This window comes from Balaenoptera acutorostrata, chromosome 20, assembly GCF_949987535.1.
Source record: "Balaenoptera acutorostrata chromosome 20, mBalAcu1.1, whole genome shotgun sequence".
Taxonomy (NCBI): domain Eukaryota; kingdom Metazoa; phylum Chordata; class Mammalia; order Artiodactyla; family Balaenopteridae; genus Balaenoptera; species Balaenoptera acutorostrata.
In genome coordinates, this window is record NC_080083.1 from 25105019 (window position 1) to 25125627 (window position 20609).

At 37.1% G+C, this 20609-nt stretch overlaps 1 protein-coding gene across 2 annotated transcripts in view; it reads right to left on the reverse strand.

Annotated features, from left to right (window-relative positions):
- The window catches only part of VMP1 (vacuole membrane protein 1), a 129291-nt gene that overhangs the window by 106327 nt on the left and 2355 nt on the right, over window positions 1-20609 (reverse strand). The window lies entirely within an intron of this gene.

Here is a 20609-nt window from a genome sequence, read left to right on the forward strand (position 1 = left end):
ACCAGATGAATGAACAAGATAAACCCCCAGAAAAACAACTAAATGAAGTAGAGATAGGCAACCTTCCAGAAAAAGAATTCAGAATAATGATAGTGAAGATGATCCAGGACCTCGGAAAAAGAATGGAAGCGGGCTTCCCTGGTGGCGCAGTGGTTGAGGGTCTGCCTGCCAATGCAGGGGATGCGGGTTCGAGCCCTGGTCTGGGAGGATCCCGCGTGCCGTGGAGCAGCTAGGCCCGTGAGCCACAACTGCTGGGCCTGCGCGTCTGGAGCCTGTGCTCCGCAACAAGAGAGGCCGCGATAGTGAGAGGCCCGCGCACTGCGATGAGGAGTGGCCTCCGCTTGCCACAGCTAAAGAGGGCCCTCACACAGAAACGAAGACCCAACACAGCCAAAATTAAATAAATAAATTTTTAAAAAATAGGAGATAATAATAACTCTTAAAAAAAAAAGAATGGAGGCAAAGATCAAGAAGATGCAAGAAATGTTGAACAAAGACCTAGAAGAATTAAAGAACAAACAAACAGAGATGAACAATACAATAACTGAAATGAAAACTACACTAGAAGAAATCAATAGCAGAATAACTGAGGCAGAAGAACAGATAAGTGACCTGGAAGACAGAATGGTGGAATTTACTGCTGCAGAACAGAATAAAGAAAAAAGAATGAAAAGAAATGAAAACAGCCTAAGAGACCTCTGGGACAACATTAAACGCAACAACATTTGCATTATAGGGGTCCTAGAAGAAGAAGAGAGAGAGAAAGGACCAGAGAAAATATTTGAAGAGATTATAGTCGAAATCTTCCCTAACATGGGAAGGGAAATAGGCACCCACCCAAGTACAGGTACTGCAGTGAGTCCCATACAGGATAAACCCAAGGAGAAACACGCTGAGACACATAGTAATCAAATTGGCAAAAATTAAAGACAAAGAAAAATTATTGAAAGCAGCAAGGGAAAAACAAAAAATAACATACAAGGGAATTCCCATAAGGTTAACAGCTGATTTCTCAGCAGAAACTCTACAAGCCAGAAGGGAGTGGCATGATATACTTAAAGTGATGAAAGGGAAGAATCTACAACCAAGATTACTCTACCCGGCAAGGATCTCATTCAGATTCGATGGAGAAATCAAAAGCTTTACAGACAAGCAAAAGCTAACAGAATTCAGCACCACCAAACCAGCTCTACAACAAATGCTAAAGGAACTTCTCTAAGTGGGAAACAGAAGAGAAGAAAAGGACCTACAAAAACAAACCCAAAACAATTAAGAAAATGGTCATAGGAACATACATATTGATAATTACCTTAAACGTGAATGGATTAAATGCTCCAACCAAAAGACACAGGCTTGCTGAATGGATACAAAAACAAGACCCATATATATGCTGTCTACAAGAGACCCACTTTAGACCTAGGGACACATACAGACTGAAAGTGAGGGGATGGAAAAAAATACTCCATGCAAATGGAAATCAAAAGAAAGCTGGAGTAGCTATACTCATATCAGATAAAATAGACTTTAAAATAAAGAATGTTACAAGAGACAAGGAAGGACACTACATAATGATCAAGGGATCAATCCAAGAAGAAGATATAACAATTATAAGTATATATGCACCAAACATAGGAGCACCTCAATACATAAGGCAACTGCTAACAGCTATAAAAGAGGAAATTGACAGCAACACAATAATAGTGGGGGACTTTAACACCTCACTTACACCAATGGACAGATCATCCAAAATGAAAATAAATAAGGAAACAGAAGCTTTAAATGACACAACAGACCAGATAGATTTAATTGATATTTATAGGACATTCCATCTAAAGACAGCAGATTACACTTTCTTCTCAAGTGAGTACGGAACATTCTCCAGGATAGATTACATCTTGGGTCACAAATCAAGCCTCAGTAAATTTAAGAAAATTGAAATCATATCAAGCATCTTTTCTGACCACAACGTTATGAGATTAGAAATCAATTACAGGGAAAAAAACGTAAAAAACACAAACATATGGAGGCTAAACAATACGTTACTAAATAACTAAGAGATCACTGAAGAAATCAAAGAGGAAATCAAAAAATACCTAGAGACAAATGACAATGAAAACATGACAATCCAAAACCTATGGGATGCAGCAAAAGCAGTACTAAGAGGGAAGTTTATAGCTATACAAGCCTACCTCAAGAAACAAGAAAAATCTCAAATAAACAATCTAACCTTACACCTAAAGGAACTAGAGAAAGAAGAACAAACAAAACCCAAAGTTAGCAGAAGGAAAGAAATCATAAAGATCAGAGCAGAAATAAATGAAATACAAACAAAGAAATCAATACCAAAGATCAATAAAAGTAAAAGTTGGTTCTTTGAGAAGATAAACAAAATTGATAAACCATTAGTCAGACTCATCAAGAAAAAGAGGGAGGGCTTCCCTGGTGGCGCAGTGGTTGAGAATCTGCCTGCCAATGCAGGAGACACGGGTTCAAGCCCTGGTCTGGGAAGATCCCACATGCCGCGGAGCAACTAGGCCCGTGAGCCACAATTACTGAGCCTGCGCGTCTGGAGCCTGTGCTCCGCAACAAGAGAGGCCGCGACAGTGAGAGGCCCGCGCACTGTGATGAAGAGTGGCCCCCACTTGCCACAACTAGAGAAAGCCCATGCACAGAAACGAAGACCCAACACAGCCAAAAATAAATAAATAAATAAATAAAAATTAAAAAAAAAAAAAAAAAAGAAAAAGAGGGAGAGGACTCAAATCAATAAAATTAGAAATGAAAAAGGAGAAGTTACAACAGACACCGCAGAAATACAAAGCATCCTAAGAGACGACTACAAGCAACTCTATGCCAATAAAGTGGACAATCTGGAAGAAATGGACAAATTCTTAGAAAGGTATAGCCTCCCAAGACTGAACCAGGAAGAAACAGAAAATATGAACAGACCAATCACAAGTAATGAAATTGAAACTGTGATTAAAAATCTTCCAACAAACGAAAGTCCAGGACCAGACGGCTTCACAGGTGAATTCTATCAAACATGTAGAGAAGAGCTAACACCCATCCTTTTCAAACTCTTCCAAAAAATTGCAGAGGAAGGAACACTCCCAAACTCATTCTATGAGGCCACCATCACCCCAATACCAAAACCAGACAAAGATACTACAAAAAAAAGAAAATTACAGACCAATATCATGGACGAATATAGATGCAAAAATCCTCAACAAAATACTAGCAAACAGAATCCAACAACACATTGAAAGGATCATTCATACACCATGATCAAGTGGAATTTATCCCAGGGATGAAAGGATTCTTCAAAATACGCAAATCAATCAATGTGATACACCATATTAACAAACTTAAGAATAAAAACCATATAATCATGGGGGCTTCCCTGGTGGCGCAGTGGTTGAGAATCTGCCTGCCAGTGCAGGGGACACGGGTTCGAGCCCTGGTCTGGGACGATCTCACATACCGCGGAGCAATTAGGCCCGTGAGCCACAACTACTGAGCCTGCGCGTCTGGAGCCTGTGCTCCGCAACAAAGGGAGGCCGCGACAGTGAGAGGCCTGTGCACCATGATGAAGAGTGGCCCCCGCTCGCTGCAACTAGAGAAAGCCCTCGCACAGCAACGAAGACCCAACACAGCCAAAAATAAATAAATAAATTTTTTAAAAAAACCCATATAATCATCTCAATAGATGCAGAAAAAGCTTTTGACAAAATTCAACACCCATTTATGACAAAACCTCTCCAGAAAGTGGGCATAGAGGGAAACTACCTCAACATAATAAAGGCCATGTACGACAAACCCACAGCAAACATCATTCTCAATGGTGAAAAACTGAAAGCATTTCCTCTAAGATCAGGAACGAGACAAGGATGTCCACTCTCACCACTATCATTCAACATAGTTTTGGTAGTCCTGGCCACGGCAATCAGAGAAGAAAAAGAAATAAAAGGAATACAAATTGGAAATGAAAAAGTAAAACTGTCACTGTTTGCAGATGACATGATACTATACATAGAGAATCCTAAGAATGCCATCAGAAAACTACTAGAGCTAATCAATGAATTTGGTAAAGTTGCAGGATACAAAATTAATGCACAGAAATCTCTTGCATTCCTATACACTAATGATGAAAAATCTGAAAGAGAAATTAAGGAAACACTCCCATTTACCATTGCAACAAAAAGAATAAAATACCTAGGAATAAACCTACCTAGGGAGACAAAAGACCTGTATGCAGAAAACTATAAGACAATGATGAAAGAAATTAAAGATGATACCAACAGATGGAGAGATATACCATGTTCTTGGATTGGAAGAATCAACATTGTGAAAATGACTCTACTACCCAAAGCAATCTACAGATTCAATGCAATCCCTATCAAATTACCAATGGCATTTTTTACAGAACTAGAACAAATCACCTTAAAATTTGTATGGAGACACAAAAGACCCCGAATAGCCAAAGCAGTCTTGAGGGAAAAAAACAGAGCTGGAGAAATCAGACTCCCTGACTTCAGACTATACTACCAAGCTATGGTAATCAAGACAATATGGTACTGGCACAAAAACAGAAACATAGATCAATGGAACAAGATAGAAAGCCCAGAGATAAACCCACGCACCTATGGTCAACTAATCTATGACAAAGGAGGCAAAGATATACAATGGAGAAAAGACAGTCTTTTCAATAAGTGGTGCTGGGAAAACTGGACAGTTACATGTAAAAGAATGAAATTAGAACACTCCCTAACACCATACACAAAAATAAACTCAAAATGGATTTGAGACCTAAATGTAGGACCGGACACTATAAAACTCTTAGAGGAAAACATAGGAAGAACACTCTCTGACATAAATTACAGCAAGATCTTTTTTGATCCACCTCCTAGAGTAATGGAAATAAAAAGAAAAATAAACAAATGGGACCTAATGAAACTTCAAAGCTTTTGCACAGCAAAGGAAACCATAAACAAGACGAAAAGACAGCCCTCAGAATGGGAGAAAATGTTTGCAAATGAAGCAACTGACAAAGGATTAATCTCCAAAATTTACAAGCAGCTCATGCAGCTCAATATCAAAAAAACAAAAATCCAGTCCAAAAATGGGCAGAAGTCCTAAATAGACATTTCTCCAAAGAAGACATACAGATAGCCAAGAAGCACATGAAAAGTTGCTCAATATCACTAATTACTAGAGAAATGTAAATCAAAACTATAATGAGGTATCACCTCACCAGTTAGAATGGGAATCATCAGAAAATCTACAAACAACAAATGCTGGAGAGGGTGTGGAGAAAAGGGAACCCTCTTGCACTGTTGGTGGGAATGTAAATTGATACAGCCACTATGGAGAACAGTATGGAGGTTCCTTAAAAAACTAAAAATAGAATTAACATATGATCCAGCAATCCCACTACTGGGCATATACCCAGAGAAAACCATAATTCAAAAAGACACATGCACCCCAATGTTCACTGCAGCACTATTTACAATAGCCAGGTCATGGAAGCAACCTAAATGCCCATCGACAGACAAATGGATAAAGAAGTTGTGGTACATATATAAAATGGAATATTACTCAGCCATAAAAAGGAACGAAATTGAGCCATTTGTTGAGACGTGGATGGATCTAGAGACTGTCATACAGAGTGAAGTAAGTCAGAAAGAGAAAAAGAAATATTGTATATTAACACATGTATGTGGAACCTAGAAAAATGGTACAGATGAACCGGTTTGCAGGGCAGAAGTTGAGACACAGATGTAGAGAACAAACGTATGGACACCAAGGGGTAAAACCGCGGTGGGGTGGGGATGGTGGTGTGCTGAATTGGGCAATTGGGATTGACATGTATACACTGATGTGTATAAAATTGATGACTAATAAGAACCTGCTGTATAAAAAAATAAATAAAATAAAATTTAAAAATTAAAAAAAAAACAAAAAACTAATACTAAACTTTCTTTGGGTTATTTATATGGAAATATGTTAATATAAATGTTTCAGACATTACATGAAATTCCTAAAAATCTTATATGTTCTGGTATAATGTTATAAGTCATAATTCTAATTATTACTTAAAAAAGTATATCTCAGAGGGCTTCCCTGGTGGCGCAGTGGTTGAGAGTCTGCCTGCCAATGCGGGGGACACAGGTTCGAGCCCTGGTCTGGGAAGATCCCACATGCTGCGGAGCAACTAGGCCCGTGAGCCACAATTACTGAGCCTGCGCGTCTGGAGCCTGTGCTCCGCAACAAGAGAGGCCGCGACAGTGAGAGGCCCGCGCACCGTGATGAAGAGTGGCCCCCGCTTGCCACAACTAGAGAAAGCCCTCGCACAGAAACGAAGACCCAACACAGCCATAAATAAATAAATAAATTTATTTAAAAAAAAAAGTATATCTCAGAAATAACTAAATTTCCTTGTCAATTGCATTATTATGAACTTTCATCTAATCTTTAACCGTGGTCATTTTTAAGTCTTTTGTCATTTACAGACAGTTCTGGGTGTACTCTGATGCTTTTGCAAAAATGTTTCTATAAAAGGGTTTCATCTTCAAGGAATTCATGGAAAAGACTCTGACAAGTACAGGTTTCCGGTAACTGACTATACTGCTGAACTGAATGAATAAGTGTTTTCAGAACTCCAATGGAAAACTGATGAATTCATAAAAGTGCTAACAAAAGATCAAGATGAAAAAAAAATTAATTACATGGGATTGAGTGAACTGATGAGGATGATTATAATTTTTGTGACTTTCTGTTTGAATAAAAAAATAATGTTAAAAAGAAAAAAAAGAATGGATGTCGAATTTTATTAGAGGTGTCTTTTTAATTCCTTTACTGTTTACTAACAGATTTCCCAATATTGACTACATTTCTACAAAATCAGTGTCATTTTTTATACTTTTAATGTAATGTGGGACTCTGATAGTAATTTATATTTACATCAATATTCAAAAGTGACTGTTTTTAGTGCTATCTTTGCTAGATTTTATCAGTGTTATCGTGGCTTCATGAAGAGAACTGGAAAACTTTCTGTGTGAACTAGAACAACTTTAATAGCAGATCCTCTTGAAAGTGGGAAAAAATTTACCCATGAAATAATGTGGGCCTGGAGCAATTTTTAAAGAAGTAGCTCTCTGGCAACTTTGTTTTGGCTTTCAAATTTATTTTGAAAATGGAGATAACCCAAAGGTATATCTGCGATTATTTAGTTTTCTCATTCCGAATTTTGTATTTCTGTATCATCCCTTTTTTCCTTTATTCAGCTAGCATAGTTTAGTCTACCGTTTTGGTTTTCCCTTCCAAAGAACCAGCTCTTATAATTTCTGACTATTTTTTCCCTTTTAATATGTTAATATCAGTGTTAACTTTATTAAGTCTGTTTTCCATAGGTTTATTTCATTGTTTCCTTTTAATACTCTTAAGTAAAGTATTTAATTTTTATTCTTTTTCAGTTATTCAAGATGTTTTCTCATAAATCTGGCTTTGGCCACCTCCCATAGACATGAATATACATTGATCTCATTATGTTACTTCCTAGATAATATGTAACTGTTTTCAATTTCCTCTTTGATACAATAAAGTATCCAGAGTTGCAAAAAATAAAATAAAATAAATAAATTTTAAAATAAATAAATAAAAATAAAAAACAATTTTTGAAAAACTTTTGCCAATTTCTAGCCCCACTCCCCTACACAGAGGTTGGGGGTTGAGGCTGAAAGTTCCAACCCTCTAATCACGCATTGGTTTTTTTGGTGACTAGTCCCCATCCTGGAGGTAACTAGGGGCCCGACAAAAGTTGCCTCATTAGAAAAGAAGATGTTCTTATCACTCACATTACTCTGGAAAACTACAAAGGATTTAGGAGCTTTGTGGCAGGAACTGGGACAAAGACCAAATATAGATTTCTTATGCCACAATTACTCTGTAAGGAGAGAATATGCTAGTTATGGGCTGAATTGTACCCCTCCCCCATTCATATGCTGAAGCCCTAATCCCCAATGTGACTGTATTTATTGTTGGGGCCTTTAAGCAGGTAATTAAGGTTAAATGAGGTTCTAAGGGTGGGGCCCTAGTCAGATAGAACTGGTGTCCTTATAAGAGGAGAAAAGAGACACTCTCTCTGCATGCACACAAAGGAAAGGCCATGTGAGGACACAACAAGAAGGCAGCCATGTACAAGCCAGGAAGAGAGCTAGCACCTCAATTTTGGACTTCCAGCATCCAGAAATGAGAACATAAATTCGGTGCCCCAAAGCTGCCAATATGTCTATTTGAGGGCCAAATCAGGGCAAGCAGCATTTCACCTGTACTCCACACTCCAAGACTGAATGCATCCACGCTATTCTAATTCTGTTCACCTTCCCACCTGAAAGTAGTTTCACTTCTCTGGAGCTAAAAGAATCCTACCAACATCACTTACTAGTTGCACAGCCTTGGGTAAGTAATTTAAGCCTCTGCATTTGAGTTTATTTGTAAAATATCCCCATTCCTATTTTCATGCCATCCTTAAATGTCTTTTGTGTTGCTTTGGGGGACTCTCGGCTATTTATTTTCTCTACTTCAAAAAACAATTATATATAATTGTCCTGCACAGAGTCTGGCACATAGCAGGCACTTAATGTTAGCTTCTCCACACCCTTTCCATGAATGTCTCAATTTTCCAAAATAATCATAGTCAATACTACCCAAGTATTCACTTACAGACACTTGTTTTCCGTATTTCTATACTATAGAAGAGATTGCACAACTGATTTCTACAGAAGCATCCACAGAAAAATCTTAGTTTATGTTGGATAACAAAAATAAATTATTTTTCATCAATGTAAACAGTTTGAAAAGTACCAAAAGGACAATCTGTTAAAAATTATTACAGGGTAGGGACTTCCGTGGTGGTTAAGAATCCGCCTGCCAAGGCAGGGGACCTGGGGGCGATCCCTGGTCCAGGAAGATCCCACAGGCCGTGGAGCAACTAAGCCCATGCGCCACAACTACCAAGCCTGCACTCTAGAGCCCACGAGCCACAACTACTGAAGCCCACAGGCCTAGAGCCCGTGCTCTGCAACAAGAGAAGCCACCACAATGAGAAGTCTGCGCACTGCAACGAAGAGTAGCCCCCACTCGCTGCAACTAGAGAAAGCCCACGCGCAGCAAGGAAGACCCAACGCAGCCAAAAATAAATAAATAAATTTATATTAAAAAAATTATTACAGGGTAAAAAAGCTCTAGCCAATGTAGGTAGGGCAAGAGGAAATAATCATTTTTAAGGAGAGCCACTTTTCACAGTTTAATGAGGTAGCATGAATTTTGGAAATTTGTTATTAAACGGTGTCAGTCAGATTCCTGGATGTGGGAATGAATCCAAAGTATTACTAGCCTGTTTAAAAGACTGAAATCTCCTCAAAAAGGAATCTAGCACATGACATATTTTGACATTCAATGCAGCCTTGTAGTGAGACTGTTGTAATATCAATTTGAACAGCATGCATCTAAGTTTTGTTTCTAAGAATGAAATTGTTGAAATAAATTCTATAGGTCTGTGGATGGGATGAGAAGACAGAAATAGAAAAGAAGCATAACTCAAACATCAAATTATTTTCATTGTGAAGATATATCTAGATGCAAGAAATGCTTTAAAAGGCTGTAACTAGCAGATTTTAAATACAGCTGAAGCACTTAAAATCTAAGGTTGATATTAAAACATGTGGGGGTTTTTTGTTTGTTTCTGGCAGAAGTGCTCAGAAAATACTGCTAAAATCAGCTCACAAAGGTTCTTTGTAGGCTGTATATCCAATGTGCTAAGACTATAATACTCCATTCATTTTTAACATTAGCTACCCTTGTAATGCAAAAACAATGTAAAACTAAATTACTGTGAGTTCCCCAAAGCGCCACAAAAAAACATTTAAGGATGACATGAAAATGGCAATTCACTGAGTAATATAAGAGTTAATGGAGAATTTACCAAGATGAAAAGAAAAATATAGTGAAGCCACTGATTCTAATTTTCTTCATCACTGAATTCCAAAATAAAATGAACACACTTCCTTTTAAGAAAATCATGTATGGAATCTAAAAAAAAAAAAAAAAAAAAAAAAAGGGTTCTGATGAACCAAGGGGCAGGACAGGGATAAGGACGCAGACGTAGAGAATGGACTTGAGGACACAGGGAGGGGGAAGGGTAAGCTGGGATGAAGTGAGAGAGTGGCATGGACATATATACACTACCAAATGTAAAACAGATAGCTAGTGGGAAGCAGCCACATAGCATAGGGAGATCAGCTTGGTGCTTTGTGACCACCTAGAGGGGCGGGATAGGGAGGCTGGGTGGGAGACGCAAGTGGAAGGAGATATGGGGATATATGTATACGTATAGCTGATTCACTTTGTTATAAAGCAGAAACTAACACACCATTGTAAAGCAATTATACTCCAAAAAAGATGTTAAAAAAAAAAAGAAAATCATCTATCCGAATGATTCTACTTTCTTGCAAAAATATCAGTTCAGCTTTCTCAATCATACAAGGCATATAAAGATATCCAATTTGAGAATATTACCTTTCGGTAACCTTTCTTGTTTTCAGAGTGTGTGTCCTTGGTTGGATTATTTAGTACATTCAGTCACAGACTGTTCCAAAATAGCTGTAGATTTCCCTAAAACCGTTAAGAAACTGCAACTTATTCTTGGAAACTTAATAAATAAATACTGTAAGCGAAGAGTAATATATCTTGACCAGTGAGGTTTTGATATAGTTTTCTGCTGTGCAGGAGTATAAAGACAAAGATAATTCCAACACCATGCACAGTATCAAAGTGATTATCAGATCATCTGGCTTTGAGAGCCAGAGAGTATCTATCACATGGTAGCGACAGTTTAACAATGTGTTCTCTGAAAAGTCATTACTTTAATGAGAATATATGAAAACATTCCTTGAATCTTTCTGAACTTTCTAAAGCTTTGGGAAATTAAAAAGTTAAAATCCCAAGTTAGGTAACAATTAAAAGAATTCAAAATCTCCAGAAATCTCCTAATAATGGGTTAGCAGGTTATAAGTGTATATTTTTCTGGCCTAAAATGTCCCTCAACTTAATTAAGTGAAGTATGAAGTATATTCAACTCATCATAGTCTAACTGTTGAAAAAGGCCACTGCTCCAGATCTAATTTTTTTTTTTAAAGTTTGTGTGGTTTTTTTGTTTTTATTTTAATTTATTTATTTTATTTATCTTTGGCCGTGTTGGGTCTTCGTTTCTGTGCGAGGGCTTTCTCTAGTTGCGGCAAGTGGGGGCCACTCTTCATCACAGTGCGCAGGCCTCTCACTATTGCGGCCTCTCTTGTTGTGGAGCACAGGCTCCAGACGCGCAGGCTCAGTAATTGTGGCTCACGGGCCCAGTTGCTCCGTGGCATGTGGGATCTTCCCGGACCAGGGCTCGAACCCGTGTCCCCTGCATTGGCAGGCAGACTCTCAACCACTGCGCCACCAGGGAAACCCTAATTTTTTTAATTAGATAAAATTTTAAGTAAAAATCCAAATTTTGAAAAGATACAACTTGGAAGACACTTTAGGAACTCCCTTTTTGCGAGTCTGATAGGTTTGGGGGAAGGTTTCTTCATCTCTCACTTTCCAATATGTAAAAATATCTTACGTTCCTATGCATAAAAACATGATTTTATTTTCTCAGGGAAAATGCATAACTTGTAAAATTACAACTTGAAAAATCCCATTTTTCATTTTCTCTCAATCTACTTCTTAAATGTTCATCCAGTTTTTCATAACCAGTGCAATTTCAGCAAAACATTTTTACCAAAAAGATGGGGGAGTAACAGTAAGGTCAAGAATTAAGGTAGTAGGCTTCCCTAGTGGCGCAGTGGTTAAGAATCCGGCTGCCAATGCAGGGGGACACGGGTTCGAGCCCTGGTCCAGGAAGATCCCACATGCCGCGGAGCAACTAAGCCCGTGAGCCACAACTACTGAGCCTGCACTCCAGAGCCCGTGAGCCACAACTACTGAAGCCCGCACGCCTAGAGCCCGTGCTCTGCAACAAGAGAAGCCACTGCAGTGAGAAGCCCGCACACTGCAACGAAAAGTAGCCCCCACTCTCCACAACTAGAGAAAAGCCAGCGCTCAGCAATGAAGACCCAACGCAGCCAAAAATAAATAAATAAATTATTTTTAAAAAAGAATTAAGGTAGTAAAAGGAATGACAGTCTAGATTTGGGACATTCAGCTAACTGAGAGAACTTCGGAATGTCATTTCACACCCCTATTCTCCCTTTCCTCATCCAATTATCAGGCACATAGAGTAAAAGACTGCCATAATTTTCTTTCTCTTCTAGTAGTCTATGAATCCTACCCAGCCCAAGGCCAGGGTTTTGGATTTCTGTAATAACAACTACTTCTGTATAGTGAGTTATAGGTTGCATATAGATTAGCTAGTATGATGCTAACAACACTTTGTAGGAAACTGTTATTTTTACACTTGCCTTCTACAAGTGAGAAATTGAGGGCTCAAAGGGCCCCAAATAGCAACTCAGCAGCATGTCAATGGCAAAGTAAGAGTTCAACCTCACTTTCCCAAGTCCAAATTCAACGTTTCTTCTACTATACAAAACAGTCTGATGATAGTATTTTCAATTCTCACCAAGTAATTCTGGAGTCACAGAAAAAAAAAAAAAAAAAGATAAAAAAATAGTCCTAAAGGCTTAGCTTGTCCTAGTATTTACACATGTTCCCCATTACTAGAATTAAGAGAACACTCATCTCCATAGCTTCTCATTACTCAAACTGACTCATTTGTAGGTTATTACTGTTTGTATATTTCTCTGACAAAATTTTACATTCAGATTGCTTAATAGACCTCACTATTTTATTGCCCCTAAATACCTGAGGAATATAAACTGGTCTGTACAAGTCATTAATATGAAAAGTTAAGTCACAGAATATTTTCAAATGACAAAGGTACATGCTTCAGATTACTTATATCAAAATAAAGGATTTAATCCAGATAATTCTAAAATTTATGATTTACAAAACAGATTTTGAAATTTGGACAAAGGTATATAAATCAGAAAGAGAAAGACCAGAGCTAAACTGTTCTCAAGTTGGGGAGCATCGAAACAGTACTTGATAGAAACAAGTCCAAACAGGCCAAATATGTAAATAATCAAAATAAACATGAACAGATTAAACTCATCACTTGAAAAAGATTGCAAATTATATTTTTAAAAATTCCACCCTTTTGGGGCTTCCCTGGTAGCACAGTGGTTGAGAATCTGCCTGCTAATGCAGGGGACACGGGTTCGAGCCCTGGTCTGGGAAGATCCCATATGCCGCGGAGCAACTAGGCCCGTGAGCCACAACTACTGAGCCTGAGCTCTAGAGCCCGCGAGCCACAACTACTGAAGCCTGTGCACCTAGAGCCCGTGCTCCGCAATGAGAAGCCACCGCAGTGAGAAGCCCGTGCACCTCAACGAAGAGTAGCCCCCGCTCGCTGCAACCAGAGAAAGCCCACGCGCAACGAAGACCCAACGCAGCCAAAAATAAATAAATAAATAAATAATAAATAAATAAATAAATAAATTTGTAAAACGGGTTGAAAATAAAACAAAAGACAAAAGTCATTATTAGGGAAAGAGAACAATGATAAAAGGTTCAACTCACCAGGAAGATACAACAATTCTAAATTTGAATTCACCTAATAGAATACAGTATCAAAATTTACAACATAAAAATAGATAAAGGTACACAGATATATGAATAAATCCAACATTATATCGGGAGATTTCAAAGCAACTGTTCATAACTGATATTTCAAGCAAAAAACAAAAACAAGACATTCAATAAGATAGAAGATTTTAACAATAAAATTAAGAAATAAAATATAGGGGGGATATGTATAAAATTCAGCATCTAACAATTAGAGAATACATATTTTTTCATAAGCCACTTATCATAATTAAGCCAAGAAATAAGTCACAACAAATTCCAAACAATGGGCATCACAGACCACATTCTCAACCCAGAAATTAGGTCAAACTTCAGCAACAAAAATATAAGATTTGTACACAATTAGAAGTTAATGCACACAGTTCTAAATAACTAGGGTCAAAATAAGAGAAAATTGAAAAATGCTCAGAACTACTAGAACTAATAAGTGAATTTTAGCAAGGTCACAGGTTAAAGGTCAAAATCAATACTCTATTATATACTTGGAATACACAGAAAGTTAAATTTTTTAAAAGTTCATGTAGTCCCCAAATTGCAGTTTTATGAAAGATGCCAAAATATTCCTTGCATGGTCATTTCAACATAGGCTTTTGGCAGAAGTCTAAGGACATAATGTTAAATAGATTTCTATGAAAGCAGAAGAAATGTAGATTAATTTTGTAATTTGGGGGTGATGGTAACATGAACAAGGATACACTAAATAATTGCTATGCCTTTTAGAGTGTCCACTTAGCAAACAACGAAAGAAATATTGAAGACAACATGTTGTAAGACTCACAAACCTCCTGAGATCTTTTGTTTTCATTAATTCAGAAAGTATTTATTGATGTCACAATGTATATACTTGTTCTGCATGTGGCCTAGAAATATTCATGAATATCTCATTTTTAGATGATCCTTAGGTATTTATATATGATTTATATATCCATTTGGTTCTAAGGAAAAATTATGCTTACTGTCAATTCAATCTCTGAGGTATATAAATATGTGTGTATATATATATAATTCTGTTTTCAACTACTGTTTTTATGAGATTTATATTTAGATTTTCACCTATACTAAGGTGAGGATATACAGTTAAAAAGAAAAAAATTCAATAAAAATATTCTGTGGGTCTAAAAAACAAAGTTCATGTACTTAGAGGGACTTAGAGGTAAGTTTGACAAAATACATACAAGACCTATTCTAAAAAAATTTTTAAAAAGAAATCACAGAGGGCCTAAATAAATAGTAAAATACATATCATGTTCATCATTTGGAAGTCTCAATATTGTTACTATGTCAATTTCCCTCAAACTAATGCATAGCTTTAATGCAATCGCAACCAAAACTCAAGCAGGCTTTTTTAAAAATTGAAAGTGACAAATGGATTCAAAATTATATGGAAATGCAAAGAATTTAGAATAGCTAAAACAATTTGGATAAAGAATAGAGGTGGAAGACTTGCACTAATTGATTTCAAGTCTTGCTTTACTATAAAGCTACAGTAATCACGACTGTGGTTTTGGCAAAAGGATAGATATAGATCAATGGAACAGAACAGATAATACAGAAATAGACCCACATACATAGGGTCAATTACTTTTCAACAAAAGTACAAGGCAATTTAATGGTGAAAGGAATGTCTACTTCAACTGAATATTCTTATGAAAAAAGTGAACATTGACCCTCTCTCATATGTAATACCTGATTTGAAATGGATCATAGATTTAAATGCAAGAACTAAAACCATAAAGCTTCCAGAAAAAAAAAAACAAAACAACACGGGAAAAATCTTGGTGATCTTGGGGTAGACAAATATTTCTTAGGATTTAAAAAGCATGCACTATAAGAGAAAAAAATGTATAAACTGGACTTTAACAAATTTAAAACCTTTTGCTCTTTGAAACACATTGTTAAAAAAAAAAAAAGGTAAGCCACAGAATGAGAGAAAATACTTGCAATACACGTATCCGACAAAGTTCTCGTATCCAGAGTATATCTATCTCTCTGCACATATGTTAGAGTAATAAATAATGAAGATGTGTTTTATAGGTATGGTGATAGACAAACTGACCAAGAAACAGAAAATGTGGCTTCTCAAAAGATTCTTGTATATTTGGAACTCTACATGACAGAGATGGCAAGATAGATAAATCAGTGGGGAAAGGAGAGACTGTTCAAATTGATTATCCATAAAAGAAAAGAAAACCTGGATCCCTACTTTGAACCACGCACAAAATTTAATTCCAAATGGGCTGAAGATTTAAAGGTCAAGAAGCAAAACTTTCAGAAGAAAACATAAATGCCTTTCTGCCTTGGGGTAGGAAAGGATTTCCTGAGACATACGTAAGAGCTGACCATAAAGAAAAAGACTGATAAATCGGACAACACTGAAATTAAAATTTAAATTCATCACAAGATATCTTAAGTGAGAAGACAAACCACAGAAACATATAACTGAAAAGGACTAGTAGGCAGATAATAATTTTAAATTATTGAGAAAAAGACAAATAATCCTACAAAACTAAAACAGGCAAAAGACAGGAAGAGGTATTTCACAGCAGAGGATCTATTTGACCTCACTGACATCCTAAAAATATAAACCAAGATCACAATGAGGTATCATTTGTATCCATTATCTTTTTTTTGTAAATTTTTATTGGAGTATAGTTAATTTACAGTGTTGTATATCCATTATATTTTGCTATGTTTAACAATGTAGCTCCAAAACTTAGCAACTTAAAAAAATCATTTAGTATTTCTCATGATTCTGTGAATTAGGTTGGGCAGTTCTGCTCTGGGCTAGCTTGGCTCTTAAGCTAGGCAGGTCTAAGCTGGGATGCCTTGTTTTGGTCCAGCTAGTCCTCTATGCCCCAGTACGTTAGCCTGGGCTTTTTCCACATGGTGGGCTCTGGGTTCAAAAGAGCAGTAAGAGAAGACAGGACCCAATGTGCAAGTGCTTTTCAAGTCTCTCCTTGTGTCACACTTGCTGATGTCCCTTTGGCCAGAGCAAGTCACACAGCCAAGTACAGAGTCAAGGGGTGGAATAAGAGACTCTAGAAGTAAAATCATATTGCAGAGGGGTATGCATACGATGATGAGAAGAATCTATAATCCACTACATCACTCTTTACATGCATTCTTTGGCAAGAATTAGGAAGGACGGCAATAGCAGAGTTTGGGAAACAACTTGTAAAGCTGAATATTGGCATACCCTTGTTAGAATTCTATGCCTAGGTATATAGCCAAAAGAACCTCTTGCACATGTGAAGAGCCAATATGTACAATATTATTTTTAGCAACATTGGTCTTAATAGCAAAAGCTATAAACTACTCAAATGTCCACTGTCAGGAGAACAGATAAATAAATTAAGGTACAATGAAATATTACACAGCTGTGAAAATAAATTTTTCATTTACTCATTTAACAAATATTTACTGAGTACATACTATGTGCCAGGCACAGTGTGAGATGCTAGAGACACAGCAATAAACAGACAAATATTCAAACATATCATCAGATAGAAGTAAGTACTACAAATGAAAAATAAAGAAATTTGGTATGTGTGCATATGTATGTGTTTGTGCACAATATTTAACAGGGTGGATAGAGAAGCTTTCTCTGAGAATGTGACATTAGAAAAGGACCATGGAAAAATATGGGGAAGAGCACTGTAGGGAAAGAAAAAAAAGAAGTGCAAAGACTTTGAGGCAGGAGTCTGTCTGGCATGTTCCACTTACCAATAGTTATTAAGGTTACTGATAAATTCAAACACTTAAGTTTCTAAAACTTACGGTTTCATAGATACAGAAATACTATAGATACTCTCTGATTATTTAAAAAAATTAAAGAAAATTCCTCTGCCCCAAAGAATCAGAACTAAAAGCTCCTCTAGGGAATTCCCTCGCGGTCCAGTGGCTAGGACTCCATGTTCTCACTGCCAAGGGCCCAGGTTCGATCCCTGGTTGGGGAACTAAGATCCCACATCCGCATGCCACATGGCGCGGGCCCCCCCCCCCAAAAAAACCAACAACTAAACATGCAATTATCATACACCTACCAATCATACTCTGTACTATCTCTGCAACTTCCTATAATTACTTTAAAGTAAAAATTGAAAAATATGTATAAAAAAATAAAAAATAAAATCTCCTCTAAATAGATCTTAAAAACTTATAAGGAGCAGAAGAATCTTGTATATTCGCTTGATTAAACGCTTTTCAAATGTGGTGACCTGAAAGTTTCTGGAAGGAACCAGACTCAAATGATGAGGTTAGAAGTAGCTAGTCAGATCAACCAATTCAACCTTACTGGACTTTATTCTGTCCTCATATAGACTAGAGAGTGGCATTTGACAGACCTGACCATTTCTTAAGAGAATTCTGAATAAGCAAAGACTTCCACATGCTCTAAAATATAAAATTTTAAAAAAATGAAAAATCTTGCTCCCCTCTGTCCCTCATCTGTCTAGTACTCTCTAGGTGGAACCACTTTTATGAGTTCTGTGTACCCCATCATTCTTTCTTTAAACACTCCTTAGTCTCCTTTGCCAGCTCTCTTTTACCTGACCTGGGACCGCTCCTCTTCCCTGTTTCCCCCAAGTGACTTATCTAGCTGCACGGTTTAAAATACTAGCTTGAATTTGTATTTTTCGTCCTGACCTCTAGGTTGGAATACCTAATAGCAGCACTTAGATGATTCCTAGGCACCTCAAATTTAACACGCGCTTTTTTCTCCCTCCCCAGCCCTCTTCCAGTAACAAACCTGGTCCTCCCCAAACCTTCCCTCTCCCACTACTTGGCACAACCATCCACCAAGTTACTGAATCCAGAGGCACAGCCATCCTTGACTCTTCTCAATTCCTTACACCTCACATCTAATCCAGGACCAATCCTATTCCAGATATATGTAGTATCCACCCACTGCTCTCCACTTTTTTGCCACCACTCTGGTCCAGGCCATTTTCATCTCTCGCTTGGACTACTCAATGGACTCCTAACGTCTCTCTCCATTTCTACTCTTGTCCCCTTCAATTCATCCTTCACACATGAGCAAGAGTAAACTACTTATAAATCATACTACTCTCCTACTTGAAACTGTAGAATGACTTCCTAACTACACTCAAAATCAAATCCAAACTCATTTCCATGGCCTGCAAAGCTCTACATAACCTGGCCCATGAATGTTTCCTATCTTATCTCATGTCAGTATATTCTAGGTGTGCGATACTAGAGTCTTAAACAAGCACATATCCACATTAACTCTCTCTCAGACCCTTGACTGTTTCTTTCATAACATTTATTACACTGTGCTTATTCTTTCATTTTTGTATTATTTTTTTCCTCTCTGTCAGGCTCCTAACTAAAATATCTATTAGTTTTTGTTTCCCACTGTTTTTCCCAGAACCTGGTAAAAGGCTTAAGACACAAGATGTTTGTTCACTGATTGGATGAATGAACAGATAAATATGACAATAGATATCACAGCAAAATAATCTTCTCATGCAAAGAAAGTAAGTGCTAGAAGCCATTGTTAAATATCAAACTCCCAAATTTCAATTCTCAAATTCTGTGTTGTGGCTTACACATATAATGTAAACTGTTAATGACACAAAAAGGTTGAGATAATGGCCTACAAGAACGACTCATTTGGTTAAGAATCCTGCATATGTTGTAAAACATTCACGAAATGTGAATATATCCATATATATATTTACTGAAACTTCATTAATAATGAGCAAACAATAATCAAGTAAGCAGGAACACAAAGATATGCTTTCGAAAGAGGGCTGGAAAAAGTTCTTAGCAACTGCTCAGTAGGCCACATGATAATGATGACATAACAATCATGGCTAACTATATGCCAGGCACTGTTCTAAATGCTTTACTTAAATCTATTCACTTAACCCTAACAATAAAGGTGTGTACTAACTTCAATATCTAGGAGGAAACTGAGATAATAAGAGGTTAAGTAACTAGACTAGCCCAAGGGTTGCACAGTAGTAGACCTGGAATTTGAACTAAGGCAATCTAAATTCATAGCCTAGGCTCTTAACACTATCTACGTAGTCCTTCCAGGAAAATCTATAAAGACCAAGGTTTTATAAATGAACCTCTAGAACAAGAGAAAACACCACGGTGACCTACTGAAAAGATTTTTTATTTCTGGAATACTGACAAACTCTTTAAATTACAGTCAGAGACTAAACAAGTTTTGTGAAATCAATGGAAGCAAAAGGATTCTCAAGAAGACAAAAAATAAACTCTTCTACAGTGGCTATTTACCCAGAATGAAATAATTATATTAAAATTACAAATAGCTTGGGAAAATATTTATCAGGAGCAAAGAAATTATTATAGCTTCCTCCTACTCGTTAGCAACGACACTCACTTAGTAGAGACATGTGTTACAAAGATCCTCTGTCTTTTCCACTTGCCAGAAAGAAGACACCTTGATCCTGATAGTAATGAAGCATGAACTCAGAATAACTATTCTGAAGAATAGAACTAACTTTTTTCTATCCTTATTCCATTCCACCACAAATTTTGCCAAGCATAGTTTTTGTTTTCCTATAATTTACAAGATTGAAAATAAGGTAAAAAGGGGAAAAAATGTACATACGCATATAGATCCCTTTAATACATAAGAAAACCATTTTCATGCAAACCAGGAAATACTGTGAAACCAAATAAAGATGCCTGGAGACAACCTTAGCAGAAAGAAAGAACACTTGGGACCTCAATTCCAGTTCAGGCTCTGGCACTACCTAAGCCATATGACCTCAGGCAAGCCAATTACTGATTGTTTCTGGGCCCTAATTTTCTCCTCTGTTAAATGAGAAGAATCTAACTCTGTGTTCACAGAGGTTGCTTCTAATTCTAAA